Source organism: Thamnophis sirtalis, unplaced genomic scaffold, assembly GCF_051295495.1.
Source record: "Thamnophis sirtalis isolate CommonGarterSnake01/CBP01778 unplaced genomic scaffold, rThaSir2_p1.2 scaffold_3, whole genome shotgun sequence".
NCBI lineage: Eukaryota > Metazoa > Chordata > Lepidosauria > Squamata > Natricidae > Thamnophis > Thamnophis sirtalis.
In genome coordinates, this window is record NW_028261383.1 from 176,059,679 (window position 1) to 176,075,475 (window position 15,797).

At 42.9% G+C, this 15,797-nt stretch overlaps 1 protein-coding gene across 1 annotated transcript in view; it reads right to left on the minus strand.

The window, feature by feature from the left end:
• Positions 1–3,869, minus strand: part of LYL1 (LYL1 basic helix-loop-helix family member) — a 236,762-nt gene extending 232,893 nt beyond the window's left edge. Inside the window, exon 1 of the mRNA XM_087711038.1 lies at positions 3,795–3,869. The gene's annotated coding sequence lies outside the window, so the exon portion shown is untranslated. The remainder of the gene's footprint in view (positions 1–3,794) is intronic.
• Positions 3,870–15,797: the final 11,928 nt, after the last annotated feature.

The window sequence follows — 15,797 nt, forward strand, 5'->3', positions numbered from 1 at the left end:
TGTGTGTGTGTGTGTGTGTGTGTGGCAGTGGTGGGTGGGTTTCAAAAAATGTTTGGAACCTCTTCTGTAGGTGTGGCCTGCTTTCCGGGTCCACTGGTGGAGCCTCTTCTAACCGGTTCGGTAGATTTGACGAACCGGTTCTACCGAACTGGTGCGAACTGGTAGGAACCCACCTCTGGGTTAGGCTGAAGGAGAGGGACTGGCCCAAGGACACCCAACCAGATTTCACGCCTAAGGCAGCACCAGAAGCCCCTGTCTTCTGGGGCCACTGGGTGAAAAACTCAGTGCTACAGCAAGCGTTTCCAGCCCTGGACATTTCTGCTAATAATAATTGGAGTCCCTAGCGTGGATCCCCTTGGATGAATCAGAGAGGTGAGGCAGAGGAGGTTCCCTCCCCAATAGCTTACGCTGTAACAACAAATATGTTTTTTAAATGGATTTTTGTTCTCCTTTTATTGTTGGGAGGGCAAGAGATCATTTTAGCAGAAGTAAACAATCAGACTCGTTAAACCTTTGGCTGGGAGCTTATTGGAACACGGTCTGTTTTTTGGGGGGGGTTGGCTTTCTAACCGTACTGTGGCTATGATTTGGGTGACCCTCCCAAGGCAAACCAAATTTGTAGAGTCTGCAAAAGCTGAGCACCACGCAACGCAGCCCCAAATCCTGGCCCTGCCCCTAATGGCGTTTCCCACAGATGCACCGTAGTTTCTCCTTGGTGTATCCTTGGTGTATCCCATGCTCTCACCTAGAAGCAGCACCCACCTCTGCACATGGCCCCCCCAGGCACACGGCATTGTGCCTGCCTGGCACCACGCGTGCACGAGCAGCACACAGAAAGAGAGAGAGAGAGAGAATCTGGGGGCCTGCGAGGGCTGCCCTCTGGATCCAATGGCAGGAAGCACCTGGCCCGTCTGACGGAAGCAGCCGGCTCTCTCGGCTTCCTGCTCTTCCTGTTGTATTGGGGGTTGGGGAGACCGGCTAGTGCAGGGAGGATGGGTTCTCTGTCCAAACAGGATGTGTGCAGAAGTGACCACTTACAGGTGGCTTGGATTTCCCTTATTTCACTGGCTTTTGCTTGATTTTAAAGTATGGCAAACTCCGAGAGATCAATCCTCCTCTCTGGCACCAATGCCTCTCAGGAATTACAACAGATGTTGGGCACATCCCTAGGGAGACACCTCATAGCAATAGCAGTTAGACTTATATACCGCTTCATAGGGCTTTCAGCCCTCTCTAAGCGGTTTACAGAGTCAGCATATCGCCCCCAACAACAATCCGGGTCCTCATTTCACCCACCTCGGAAGGATGGAAGGCTGAGTCAACCCTGAGCCGGTGAGATTTGAACAGCCGAACTGCAGAACTGCAGTCAACTGAAGTGGCCTGCAGTACTGCACCCTAACCACTGCGCCACCTCGGCTCTAGATAGATAGATAAGAGATATGGATGGATGGATGGACACACAGACAGAGATATAGAGATAGATAGATAGATAGATAGATAGATAGATAGATAGATAGATAGATAGATAGATAGATAGATAGATAGATAGCAATAGCAGTTGGACTTATCTACCGCTTCATAGGGCTTTCAGCCCTCTCTAAGCGATTTACAGAGTCAGCATATCACCCCCAACAACAATCCGGGTCCTCATTTCACCCACCTCGGAAGGATGGAAGGCTGAGTCAACCTTGAGCCGTTGAGATTAGAACCGCCGAACTGCAGATAACAGCCAGCTGAAGTGGCCTGCAGTACTGCACCCTAACCACTGCGCCACCTCGGCTCTCATTGCCATTCCTCTATCCAAGGCAAGGGTCACACCGGAGTGGTATGAAGTAGAGGTGGTGCACCATCTAGCATGGAGCCTTCTGACAAGTTCTTCTGCTGACATTACGGGCAGCCTCTCAACCCACCCAGCCTCGGCTGAGAGATAATCTTTCCACCGCAACAAGTATTGTAGTCTCCCCTTAAAACGTCTTGAGTCCAATTTTTTTTTAATTTCATATTGTTCTTCAAGGTGGTTCTCTTTCAACGTATTCCATTAGTTCTCTCCTCCTCCCTCCGTCCCTGGATGGAACCCTGAGCTAAGCCCTTTGGAAGAACCTATTCGCTGAGTGAATTCCCGCCAGAACTTCCCTGTGAACTGTCCCCATCCCCACCCACCCCCGGGTCTAAAAGGGTGCATTTTAGAACTCCATGCAGCTGATAAACATACTACACAAACATCTTGGCCAGACCTCCAGGCCAAAGGAAGTTTTGGACACGCGACGGAGTGCATTTGCTTCAATAGCAATAGCAGTTAGACTTATATACCGCTTCATGGGGCTTTCAGCCCTCTCTAAGCTGTTTACAGAGTCAGCATATCGACCCCAACAACAATCCGGGTCCTCATTTTACCCCCCTCGGAAGGATGGAAGGCTGAGTCAACCCTTGAGCCGGTGAGATTTGAACTGCCGAACTGCAGAACTGCAGTCAGCTGAAGTAGCCTGCAGTACTGCACACCTAACCACTGCGCCACCTCGGCACCTTGGCTCCTTCAAAAACAGGCTGACCGCTGTCCAAATCACAGCATTCCTGGTGCTCTCAGAGAATTCCTCAACAAAGTCCACGGCAATCTCTTCCCAGCTAGGGTTGGCCACCAACTGCATGAAGCCCAGGAGTCTTCCCTGGTCAGCGTTTCATGGAGATGCACGTTGGGTAGCTTGCCACATAGCTTTCAATGTGTTTCTTCATGTTAGGCCACTAGAACTGCCTCCTAACCAAGTGAAGGTTTTTTTTACAAACCTCAAGCAGCCTTCCGCCTCCACATCGTGGCTTCTTTGAGTAGGATCAGGGATCCCTGGTTGGTTGGGACATAACAGTTTCTCTCCCTCCCAAGCCAGGCCTTCCCTCCCCACCAGTTCTTTCTCATGGTCTCTGGACCCCTCCTCTTCCTCCACGGCTCCCCTCACCTGCCATTCCATTATTTTAAAAAAGTTTTTTTGTGTGTGTTCTATATACAATTATTACATCCACATGGTTATTATTCTTTTTTACATTTGTCATTCCATTTACAGGGTTATAGTATACTGTTTGGGTTGCTTTGTTTACCATCCCTCACCTCTTTTGACACCACCTTCTTTTCCCCTTCTTTTCTCCCTCCCTCCCTTCTCTACTTCCTTCCTTCCTCTTTCCTTTCCCTTTCTTTTTTCCCTTACCTCTCCCCTACTCCTCTCTTTTCCTTCCCCTTCCTACCTTCTCTCCTTCTCTCTACCATCTTCCTCTTCCTCACCTCTATCTTCCTTCCCTCCTCTTCCTCTCCTCTCCTCCTCTCTTCCTTTCTTTTATTTTTATTTTTATAGATGTCTCTTCCAGCTCTTAATTTCTATTTTCTTGGGGTGGTATTTCCGCAGACCCCAAAATGATTAAATATCATTTCTTGTTCCCTTTCCTTCTCAAATCTATCTTGATTGGGGTTTTTTCCCCTTTGTATCTTACTTCTGAATATATGCATATATTATTATTTTCTTCCCTATTTTCCCCCCTCTTTCCCCCCCCCTTTCTACTTAATGGGGTATCGTCTGGGTTCCATTATCTTTCCCTTACTTTCTTTTCTGTATATCTTTCCCTAACCATTCATAAAATCTTCCCCATGTCTTGAAGTACACCGATTCCTCTTTATCCTTTATTTTCAAAGTCAATCTGTTCATCTCTGCACAGTCTAGCATTTTTTAAAATTATTATCTCGTCTTCTGTTGGCGCCGAGGTGGCGAAGTGGTTAACAATAAACTGGATCTTTAAAACAAAGTTTTAAATACCTGTTGTTGTGGTCTTTTATGGTTCCTTCTTTGTAACAGAGTTGCCCTGTCTTCGTTTCCCAAACAGGCACTTGGTTCTCCTGGCACAAGTAGATTAATGCACTCGGGAGATAATTTGCCAGTCTGTATCATTATGATAAAAACTGAAACCAATCCATTAAAAGGAGCGTAGCTCAGTGGTTAGTCCTGCCTTGCGTGTTCAGTCCTGATAGAGTTGGAAAAAAATGCTTACTTAAGATCGCATCTGGCCAAGATTCACACAATACAATAAAGCATGTTCTGCTTAACTGTGGGTGTAAAATAAACCACAATTGTCTAGGTTCAAATATTACAAACCATGCTTTGCAGAGCCATAATTCATACCATATGCCAAGTCAAAAATTAAACAAACAAACTTTGGACCATATACAAAGGTTATTAATCACAATAATTATCACTATTAGAAAATAAAATAAAACTATATACAGTTAAATGTTAACTAATAGGGGGAAAATGTTACGATATACGATATAATTACATAAAGAAAGGAGAATGATAATAAACTATAATAAACATGGAGGATGGAATTTTTGGTATTAAATATTATGGATGTTTAGCTAAAACAGGATGAGGATTTGATGTTAATGGAGGATTTTATAAACAAGTAAATGAAATGCTAGCATGTGGTTATGGATTAAATTTTTGGCATAGTTAAGGATGAAGGACGTTTAAACAACTGTAGTCAACTAAAAGTGGAGGTATGATGATGTCAATATGGTAAACATTTGAGTTAAGATATTTGAATTAATATGAATTGATGGAAGAGATGCACCAAAACATGTTGTAACCAGCTGATATACTTTTTTATAATATATACCTGTGTTCTTTTTTTTGTTTTGTTTTGTTTTGTTTTTTTCTCTTTTTTCCCCCCTGCCTTGTTTTCTGTTTTTTGTCTTTTTTGTGTTTTGATTTTTTTTTCCCCACTGGTGTGGGCATGTGTTGTTTATGTAACAAAATAATTTTTTTTAATAATAATAAAAAAATAAACAAACTACGTAATGGCTTAATGTGATACACAAATCCAACCAATTAAATCATAAAGCCAGTTAATAACACATTATGATATTCAGGGCTATGGAATTGGATAGCCCAACCACCTCTCAGTGGGTAGCATAGCTTTGATGTGTTTCTTAGGATGGGGAGCTAGGGGTCAGCTCTGTAAAATGGGGTGCCTGCTGTGGATTGGCTGGTGCTCCAACGACTGTCCACAGCCCAGCCCTGTGCCATCAATGACTTGTGTTTCCAGCTGTAAGTGTAGTCCTGGCATCCTTCAAATCAAGCATCTGGTGTACTCCGGATATTGGCAAGTTTGCGTTCAAATTTTAATGACAAGCCTTCAATTTATTGCCAGCAAACTTCTGATTTTCAATCTTTTTGTAAGGAGGCAACGTTTTAGCATTTGACTTGCACATATTACATCTTTCCAGGTGTCTGAAATCTTTTCTTGTAGATGGAATGGTTAGCGGTGGTAGAGAAATAGCTTTGGAATAATAGGCACTAAAACTTGGTAAGCAAATTCTGAAATAAGTTTTAAAATAGCAACTGTAGCTATTTCTAGCTCCTACTGTCACAGGCATCGGACACATTTTGACTTGACACCTAGAGGCCACTTTAGGTGGAATTTGCTTTGCAGTCTCCGTAGCAGTGGTGGGATTCAGCCAGTTCGCACCTATTCGGGAGAACCGGTTGGCAACTTTCTAAGTAGTTCAGAGAACGGTTGTTGGAAGAAATCTTATTTTGTTTTTTCCCATTTTGCAGGGCTAATCCTGTAAGGAAGGCAGGAAGGAAACATTCTGGTGTTGTTTCTAGCCTAATCTTTATTGCCTTGCTTACAGAAACTGCCTCTCCGGTTAACCCTTATTACATTGTCACAGCTAAGGCGAAGCGCCCATCAACCTGAGTGACCTTGAGTTGGCCAAGCCCACCCAGTCACATGACCACCGAGCCCCACCTACCCAGCTGGTCATTAGGGACAGAGAACCGGCTGTTAAATTATTTGAATCCCACCACTGCTCAGTAGGTACAAAATATATGTACCGAGGGGTATATGTACAGAGCCGAGGTGGTGCAGTGGTTAGAGTGCAGCACTGCAGGCTACTTCAGCTGACTGCTAGTTCTGCAGTTCGGCGGTTCAAATCTCACCGGCTCAAGGTTGACTCAGCCTTCCATCCTTCCGAGGTGGGTAAAATGAGGACCCGGATTGTTGTTGGGGGCAATATGCTGACTCTGTAAACCGCTTAGAGAGGGCTTTCAGCCCTATGAAGCGGTATATAAGTCTAACTGCTATTGCTATATAACACCAAAGCATGCAAGCAGGAGCTCATTTTGACTGTATTAAAAGACCTATACCGATTGCTATTTCTTTTCTAGGCACAATTTAAGATTTTACTATATAAAGGCCTGATTGGCTTCAGCCCTCACCTCTCATGTTTGAAGGGGACTGGACATCCAGCTTAGCAGATAAGATCCGCTGTGTTTGTTCCCAAATTCCGGAATGCAGCCCTTTGAGCATTGCAGTCAGCCTTCAATCTTTTCACTTTGGGGAAGGGAGTCGAAGAGTTTTTCGTTTGGTGTAATTGTGATTTTGCTGTCGATTCAGTCAAGATCCAAGCAAGAAGAAGTGAAGAGAAGGACCATCACACCCGAGAATGGAGCTCAGGAGGGCTGAATGTATCCCGTGACAATCGAGCTGACCATGCCCATCCAGGTCCCCCGAAGGTCAAACACAATCCTGATGCAGCCCTCAGTGAAATTGAGTTTGACACCCCTGTATTTATCTGTTCAAATCCATCTGCAGAAGCAATGTGTACATTGTGCCTCTTAACTTATTGACCACATTGATTATTGATTATACACAAAGCAAATATGGGACTAAGAAACTCCAGATAGTCTATGCTTAAGATTAGCAATAACTTAAACTGTTTAAAGTTTGGGTAACAGTAAGAAGCTGAGTTCAACGTAGAGATCCTATTGACCTTCTCTTTTTTTTTCTGCTTTGTTTTAAGATAATTTAGACTGTGTTTGTTAAAAAGTTATACCGTGTACGGGCTCTGGGAAGTCGGGCGGAGGGAAGGGAGGTGGGGTTTTAGGGGGAGGGGGAGGGGGGAAATATAATATGTGTAAGTTCTTAAAGCACATGATTGCACTTGTATACTGTGACTTTTTAACGTTAGTGTAAAAATAGGACAAGCTGAACATATTGATAGACAATAGAAATACACCGAAGGGAGGAGTAGAGTGAAAGAAGAAAGAGGGGTAGAGAGGGTGGGAGGGAGGATTGGAGGTAGGAGGAGAAGGAACGGAGGGAATGTATTGGGAGAGAGGAGCGATAGAGGGGGAGGGGAAGTAGGAAGTAGAGGGGAAAGTTGGAAGGAAGAATGAAAGGAGGGGGGTGAAAGAGGGTGTATGGTGGGTCAAGGTGGTATATTGGGTTTGTATTTGGAGGGGTATTGTCTATTTGGGGGGGTATTGTCTATAAAAGCGAGGGCTGTGTTTATTATTCAATGTTATATGCCCCAGTTATGCACAGTATACATGTGACTGTATGGAATGAAATGGAAATAAACGTATATTGTTATAAAAAAAATAAAAAAAAACTTATTGACCACTAGAGGGAGCAGAGCTAGCAAGCCAGGGTTACCTCTGCTTTTGATCTGTTTTTTCAGCCTGTTTTCTACATATATCTTTTTTCTATTTCTCCCCCCACCATGAGGACCAAGTGCCTAGATTTTTAGGCATTCTGTCAGCTATAAATACAGCTACAACTAATGGCCACGACTGGGTCCAGAATTTTTGTTGCTAAGCGAGCCGGTTAAGTGAGTCATGCATGATTTTACAATGTTTTTTTTGCCATGCTTAAGTGATTCACGGTAGTTAAGTCCATGTTTCTTAACCTTAGCAGCTTTAAGATGGGTGGACTTCAACTCCCAGAATTCCACAGCCAGCTTTGCTGGCTGTGGAATTCTGGGAGTTGAAGTCCACCCATCTTAAAGCTGCTAACGTTAAGAAACACTGAGTTAAGTGAATAATGTGCTCATCAAGCAACACCAGCATCCCCCCGTTGACTTGCCTTGTTAAAAGTCATCTGGGAAGGTTGCAAATAGTGATCACATGACCTCAGGACTCAATTGCAAATACTTGCCATTTTTCAAGCCACCTGAATTTGGAACGTGGGACCTTGGGGATGCTGCAACCGTCCTAAGTGTGAGGACCAATTGAAGTACGTTTTTTCACTGTGACTTCAAACGGTTACTGAATAAATGCTTCTCAGTGGAGAACTTCCTGTTTTTAGTTCCCTGGATAGATTTTATTTATCTGCTTGGACCTTAAGCGTCTGCCTCTGAATACTCTTGCTGGTTTTATTTACACATATTTTGGATTCTCTGCGCTTGGTTTTTCATCTGCGAGACCGTCTTCTGCCGCATACCTCCCAACGGCCGATAAGATCGCACAGGGTGGGCCTTCTCCCGGTGCCGTCAACCAGACAATGTCGGCTGGCGGCTCCCCGGGGGAGGGCCTTCTCTGTAGCCGCTCCGACCCTGTGGAACAAACTACCCCCAGAGATCCGGACCCTTCCCGCTCTTGCGGCCTTCCGAAAGGCTATTAAGACCTGGCTATTCCGGCAGGCCCCTGGCTGTTGACCTCACGACTGAGGTCCAGCCCCGATTAGACTGGGTGCATGACGTGGTTCTTTTTAATCTGTTTCTTTCTCTATTTTTTAATTCTTTATTTTTTTTAAAAAAATGTATTTTCTGTAAGCCGCCCGGAGTCCTTCGGGATTGGGCGGCCTATAAATTTATTAAATACTAATTTATTAAATACTAATCTGCAGAGGTTTTATTACCTGCCTTCAGCCCTTTTGGAGAAGCTACACTCCATCCCATAATGAACCAACAAACCTCACTTAATGAAACCCGGCAAATGGAAAGCCAAGATCAGAAAATTCCTACAATCCCATAGTCACCTTTCAGCTACTCATATTTTCTACAACTCTGTACCTCTCTCAGACCAATTAGATCGCCCAGGTTGGGTCTCCTCCGGATTCCATCTGCCAGCCAATGTCGGCGACTCCCCCGGGGGAGAGCCTTCTCTGTTGCAGCTCCGGCCCTCTGGAACGAGCTCCCTGTTGAGATCCGGACCCTTACGACCCTCCCGGCCTTCCGCAAAGCCACCAAGTCCTGGCTGTTCCAGCAGGCTGGGGGGGGGGGGGGGGGGGCTGAGAAGCATTTACCTCCACGGAAATTGTGAATGTTGGTTTTGTTTTAATATGTTGTCTTTGTCTCGTTCCCCCCTTTCCCTTGTCTTTTGTGAGCCGCCCGGAGTCCTCCGGGAGTGGGCGGCATACAAGACAAATAAATAGATAGATAGATAGATAGATAGATAGATAGATAGATAGATAGATAGATAGATAGATAGATGATAGATAGATAGATAGATAGATAGATAGATAGATAGATAGATAGATAATAGATAGATGATAGATAGATAGATAGATAGATAGATAGATAGATAGATGATTGATAGATAGATAGATAGATAGATAGATGATAGATAGATAGATAGATAGATAGATAGATAGATAGATAGATAGATATAGATAGATGATAGATAGATAGAGATAGATAGATGATAGATAGATAGATAGATAGATAGATAGATAGATAGATAGATGATAGATAGATAGATAGATAGATGATTGATAGATAGATAGATAGATAGATAGATAGATGATAGATAGATAGATAGATAGATAGATAGATAGATAGATAGATAATAGATAGATGATAGATAGATAGATAGATAGATAGATAGATGATAGATAGATAGATAGATAGATAGATAGATAGATGATAGATAGATAGATAGATAGATAGATAGATATAGATAGATGATAGATAGATAGAGATAGATAGATGATAGATAGATAGATAGATAGATAGATGATAGATAGATAGATAGATAGATAGATAGATAGATAGAGATAGATAGATAGAGATAGATAGATAGATGATAGATAGATAGATAGATAGATAGATAGATAGATAGATAGATGATAGATAGATAGATGATAGATAGATAGATGATAGATACATAGATAGATAGATGATAGATAGATAGATAGATAGATAGATAGATAGATAGATGATAGATAGATAGATAGAGATAGATAGATAGATAGATAGATAGAGATAGATAGATAGATAGATAGAGATAGATAGATGATAGATAGATAGATAGATAGATAGATAGATAGATAGATAGATAGATAGATAGACAGACAGACAGACAGACAGACAGACAGACAGACAGACAGACAGACAGACAAACAAACAAACAAACATTTATTAATGGCCCATTAATAAAAAAAAAACTTGAGGATCCCGGACTTATTTTAAAAATGCACTTCCTACGCTACAGACTTTAACTGTTCTTATAAGTTCTAGAGTGTTTTTTCATGATTACGTCACGTTGAACAGAATATAATCTTGTAAGATTTATACTATAAAACTTAAATGTGAGGTTCTCGGTTGCTGAACTCTTATCTGTGGCTGTTAATTCCTTGACTCTCTTCCCCAAAAGTGGAAAGACTGAAGGCTGACAGCAATTCTCAATGCATTCCAGAATTTGGGAACAAACAGTCCCGTGCAAAAGGGAAGAGAGCAACTTCCCTTCACCAGGCTAAAGTATATAAAGTTCTGTCTGGTTCACTTGCATCTGGACATTGAATCACTCAGCTGTTGACCCCCCCAAAGAAGCCCCAAGGACTTCATCTCTGCAGGGACTTCAATGTACCTGGAAAAGACATCATCTCAACATGGTCCTTGAATCTGTTGCAACCACCAGATGGCGCTTTTCCTGCACACAAAATAAACCCTGCCATCCCTTCATCATAGATCAGTGTTTCTCAGCCTTGGCGACTTTAAGTCCTGTGGACTTCAACTCCCAGAATCCCCCAGCCAGCAAAGCTGGCTGGGGGATTCTGGGAGTTGAAGTCCACAGGACTTAAAGTCGCTAAGGTCGAGAAACACTGTCATAGATCAAGCTCTTGTTTTTAAACACACTTTTCCTAAGTTTGCCAAATTAGTGTGGTCTCATTAGCCACGTTGATCAACTGAGAGAGAGCTTTTTTTTGCACTGCAAATATTTCTACTGTATCCTACTTCTGTTCCAAGAATTTTAAGCTGCCCACAATGCTTCCATCCTACCTGGATTTTCTGGAAGCCAATACCGGGTTTAGCAATAGCAATGGCAGTTAGACTTATATACCGCTTCATAGGGCTTTCAGCCCTCTCTAAGCGGTTTACAGAGTCAGCATATTGCCCCCAACAACAGTCTGGGTCCTCATTTTACCCACCTCGGAAGGATGGAAGGCTGAGTCAACCTTGAGCCGGTGAGATTAGAACAGCTGAACTGCAGATAACAGTCAGCTGAAGTGGCCTGCAGTACTGCACCCTAACCACTGCGCCACCTTGGCTATAGATAGATAGATAGATAGATAGATAGATAGATAGATAGATAGATAGATAGATAGATAGATAGATAGATAGATAGATAGATAGATAGATAGATAGATAGATAGCAATAGCAGTTAGATTTATATACCTCTTCATAGGACTTTCAGCCCTCTCTAAGCGGTTTACAGAGTCAGCATATCGCCCCCAACAACAATCCGGGTCCTCATTTCACCCACCTCGGAAGGATGGAAGGATGAGTCAACCCTGAGCCAGTGAGATTTGAACAGCCGAACTGCAGAACTGCAGTCAGCTGAAGTAGCCTGCAGTGCTGCATTTTGTTTCAGCAAACACGTGTGGATCGAAGTTTAGTTTAACCATGAACGGAAAAAAATAAACGTCTTACTTTCATCTATATTTTAGGGCAACCTATGACCCAGAGATAAAATCGGCTTCATCAAAATGTTTAAAATATAAATCTGCTACTTATGTTTTTAGAAATGCTTCTGCTGCAGAGTTTGTGCTGTATCCTGCAGATTACAGGGTAACTTCAGATTCAATTTTGAAAATATAGTTTGGGGTCTACCATGAGATGAATCTAGCACCTGTCTGCCACTTTTAATGAGCAGTGGACAATCCTGCCAAAGAGACTGTTCTTTAAAGAGTCAGATGCAGATGTCATTTGTGCCCAAAGTACTTTTTTTTTTCTGGACTATTTTTGTAGTGCTGCACAGCCCTATAGTTTACTTTCATCAATATAGATTTAGACAAGTTTTTCTTCATTTTACTGTATCATTTGCTTTCCTAATGGCTAAAAATACAGAAAATTGGACTTTTAAACTGGACAGGAGTTTTACTGGAAAGGCATTTTGAAACGCTGGAATTATTTATTCAAAAATTAACATTATCTTTACATCATGGAAAATTGGGGGGGGGGGAATGGCTTAATGTTGAAATTTAATTAAAGAGTGCCACTTGTTGACGGAAGGAAGAACAACACATTCCCAAAATTTCATTTCTGTACTAGAGATTTAAATGTGACCTGACCCTGAACTTCAGGAATATGAAAGGGAATATTTCTGAAAAGACCCCTGAAGATTATAATATAAGAGTGGATTTATAGAGGGATTTGAGGAGGTGCTGGAAGATTCAAGGTGCTCTCCGGAGGAACAGGCAGATTAAGCTTGGAGTATAAAGAAATAGGAACATTGAGCGTTTTGAAAAGTGTGTGTAAGTTCAAAAATATGGTCAAAAAAAGGATTCAATAAAATTCAATGAGATGCTTCATCAAGAAGAAGGGAGTGGAACTTGTAACAATGTGTTGCCATTCAGTCATCTTGCAGGCTTCACAATACCATCACTAATTGTTACTATGATGGTGGCCAAGCTGAAATTGTTTTATAACTATTTATAATTCCATTACTATACAGCAGTGGTTCCCAAACTTGGCAACTTTAAGACTTGTGGACTTCAACTCCCAGAATTCTCCAAGTTGCCAAGTTTGGGAACCACTGCTATACAGCATTATAACTTTAATATCTTTAATATATTTGGAATTACTTACTTGATTTAGCAATAGCAATAGCAATTAGACTTATATACCGCTTCCTAGGGCTTTCAGCCCTCTCTAAGCGGTTTACAGAGTCAGCATATTGCCCCCAACAACAATCCGGGTCCTCATTTTACCCACCTCGGAAGGACGGAAGGCTGAGTCAACCCTGAGCTGGTGAGATTTGAACAGCCGAACTGCAGAACTGCAGTCAGCTGAAGTAGCCTGCAGTGCTGCATTTAACCACTGCGCCACCTCGGCTCTTTTTAAGCGGTTTACAGAGTCAGCATATTGCCCCCAACAACAATCCGGGTCCTCATTTTACCCACCTCGGAAGGATGGAAGGCTGAGTCAACCCTGAGCCGGTGAGATTTGAACAGCCGAACTGCCGAACTAGCAGTCAGCTGAAGTAGCCTGCAGTACTGCACTCTAACCACTGCGCCACCTCGGCTCTAATAAGGAATGAGCTTCAAGTGGTGCCATCTACAGATCCATCTGATAAAGGGATGAAGATATTAAAAAGTGCAATATTCTGGTAACTTAAGCTGGGACTGAGGAATAGGGAGCCCTCCAGAAGGTGGGAACTATCCCAATATTGAGGAATAGGAAATCGTGACTTTTCAGGATTAATCAGGAAGTGAACTTCTACCAATGTAGCAGATGCAGCCTGAACAACAACAACAACAAAATCTTATTCCAATGATTCACTGCTGCCAACAAGTCATAGAGTAAAGCCATAAGATGGTTAGGTATGGAAAGAGCATGTCACAGGGAGAATTTAGCACATCTCCTTTTGAAAGGAAAAAATATTGTGCCCAAGAGGAAAAAAGAGAAAAGTCGAAGCCAAAGACAAGGTACAGAGCTGAGGCCTTATCTAATTCATCTCCTCTTCCTCCTCCTCCTCCTCCTCCTCCTCCTCCAGTTTGCCTTTCATATTTAACCTAGTGAGCAAACGGGGTTTTTAGTGGCATTGAAATGGCAATGGGGAAAGGCTTAGCAGCTCAGCTTCTGGACACTGGTAGTAACTATTTCTCCTGGTACTCTAAAAAGCGAGCTGGGTTTTGCAATGCTGAACTTGCATCTTTGATTAAAGTCAGTAGGCTTTGCAGCCTTTTGGATATAAATTTATAAATTGTATGCACAGCATTGTGACTGGAGAGGGGGGTGGAATCTATATTTCCATTTTTTTTTAAAAAAAGAGCAATACTACTTTCAAGCCCAAGACTACTACGTTGAGCAATGGGAGAGCTTTCTCCCAGCTCTCCTACCCGCTTATTTTGTGCACTTACTAAAGTTCACGCAACTCTTAAAGGAGCCACTCACTTGAATGGCAGGAAGATGCTGAGTATTTGCATTCCAAATCATTTTGCATCACTGTAGTACACGCCTCTTTCAGCTAATACTATTGTCAGGTCTTCAGCCAATTCCTTTTGGGATCTTTGGCCTGCCACACTAATATCCTATTCTACTATGCTGTTTCATTAGTGGGGAATTGGGAGGGGGAATAGTAAGGAGTAGAATGTGTTGATGTCAAAATAAGATTCCGTTCTAGAAGCCAAGGTCACCTTTTGTTTCTACACCGCTGAGCCTGAACCGGAACTGGGTGGGTGGAACTGCCAGTGTGGCAGTGGAAGATTGGACCAGGTGATGGACTTGTGGGTGTGGGGGCAAGATCATGAACTCTCAACTGGGTGGGGAAAACCGGAAAGCTTTCAGATTTAGGTTTTCACAGATGTGCCAACATGTCTCTCTTAATAAATTGGAACTTAGAGCAATACTTTGCCTTGGACTCTGATTTAATTTTGGGTCTTATTTGGAACCCTGACAGCTATTTCAGCTCAGGTTTAAGTTGTATAAACACTGATAATACTTTATCATCCTGTATATTAAAAGGGTAGTTAGTTGTCTTCTCATGGGAGAGTCATATAAGCATAAACACCCCTCTGGCTAGGCAGCCAACATCCGCTGCCACCCTTTCTCTCAGAGTTTGCCCTGTCTTCTAGCAGTATATTTTCTAATTTCCTTCTGTGCCCTCTGTAGTTTTGATATCATCTTTCCATCATCTTTCCATCCAGGCAGAGCTCCAAAGTTATTTATAAGAGGGACATCCCACCTTTTATTCAGAAGCTTCCAACACCTTCAATACTGCTCTACCCAAGCCAGCTTTAATAGTATCCCGAATAAGTTTCCACTAAATTGCAACAGGCCACTTTTCCTCTTTGCAATACCCAACAATTCAAGAAATTTACAGTGGACAAAAGAATAGCAATAGCAATAGCAATAGCAGTTAGACTTATCTACCGCTTCATAGGGCTTTCAGCCCTCTCTAAGCGGTTTACAGAGTCAGCATATTGCCCCCCCCCCCACAGTCTGGGTCCTCATTTCACCCACCTCGGAAAGATGGAAGGCTGAGTCAACCTTGAGCCGGTGAGATTTGAACAGCCGAACTGCAGAACTCCAGTCAGCTGAAGTAGCCTGCAGTGCTGCATTTAACCATTGTGCCACCATTCCCAGCAGCCAATGGCTTCCAGTTCTCCACAGGAACCAGCTAACTGAACATCTTGGAAGCATTTGGCTCTGGGCCTCCCTTGGTGTTTTCCCATTGGTTTCCTGTGATTGGAACTGGGGATCTGCCCAAATTGCACATGGGAAGAGGGCAGAAATAGCAATGTAGAAAAATCCAGGAACAGTGAAGACAGAAAGATGGCTGTCATGGCCCATAAACACAGGCTCCTCTTTGCCCACAAAAGAGAAGTCATGGGGGGAAGCCACTGTTCCTGTATCAGCTGTTTCCTCATCAGCAGCCACAGAAGGGCTATTGTCTCTCTTCCTCTTCCTCTCTTAAGAGGGATCATTAGGAGGGGCGAGGGCAACAAGGAGCCAAACATAGGAGAAAAAACTCATCAGGACAAGATTCAGCAGTCCATCTGTATTTTAAAAACAAAGGCCACCCTTTCGAAGTCC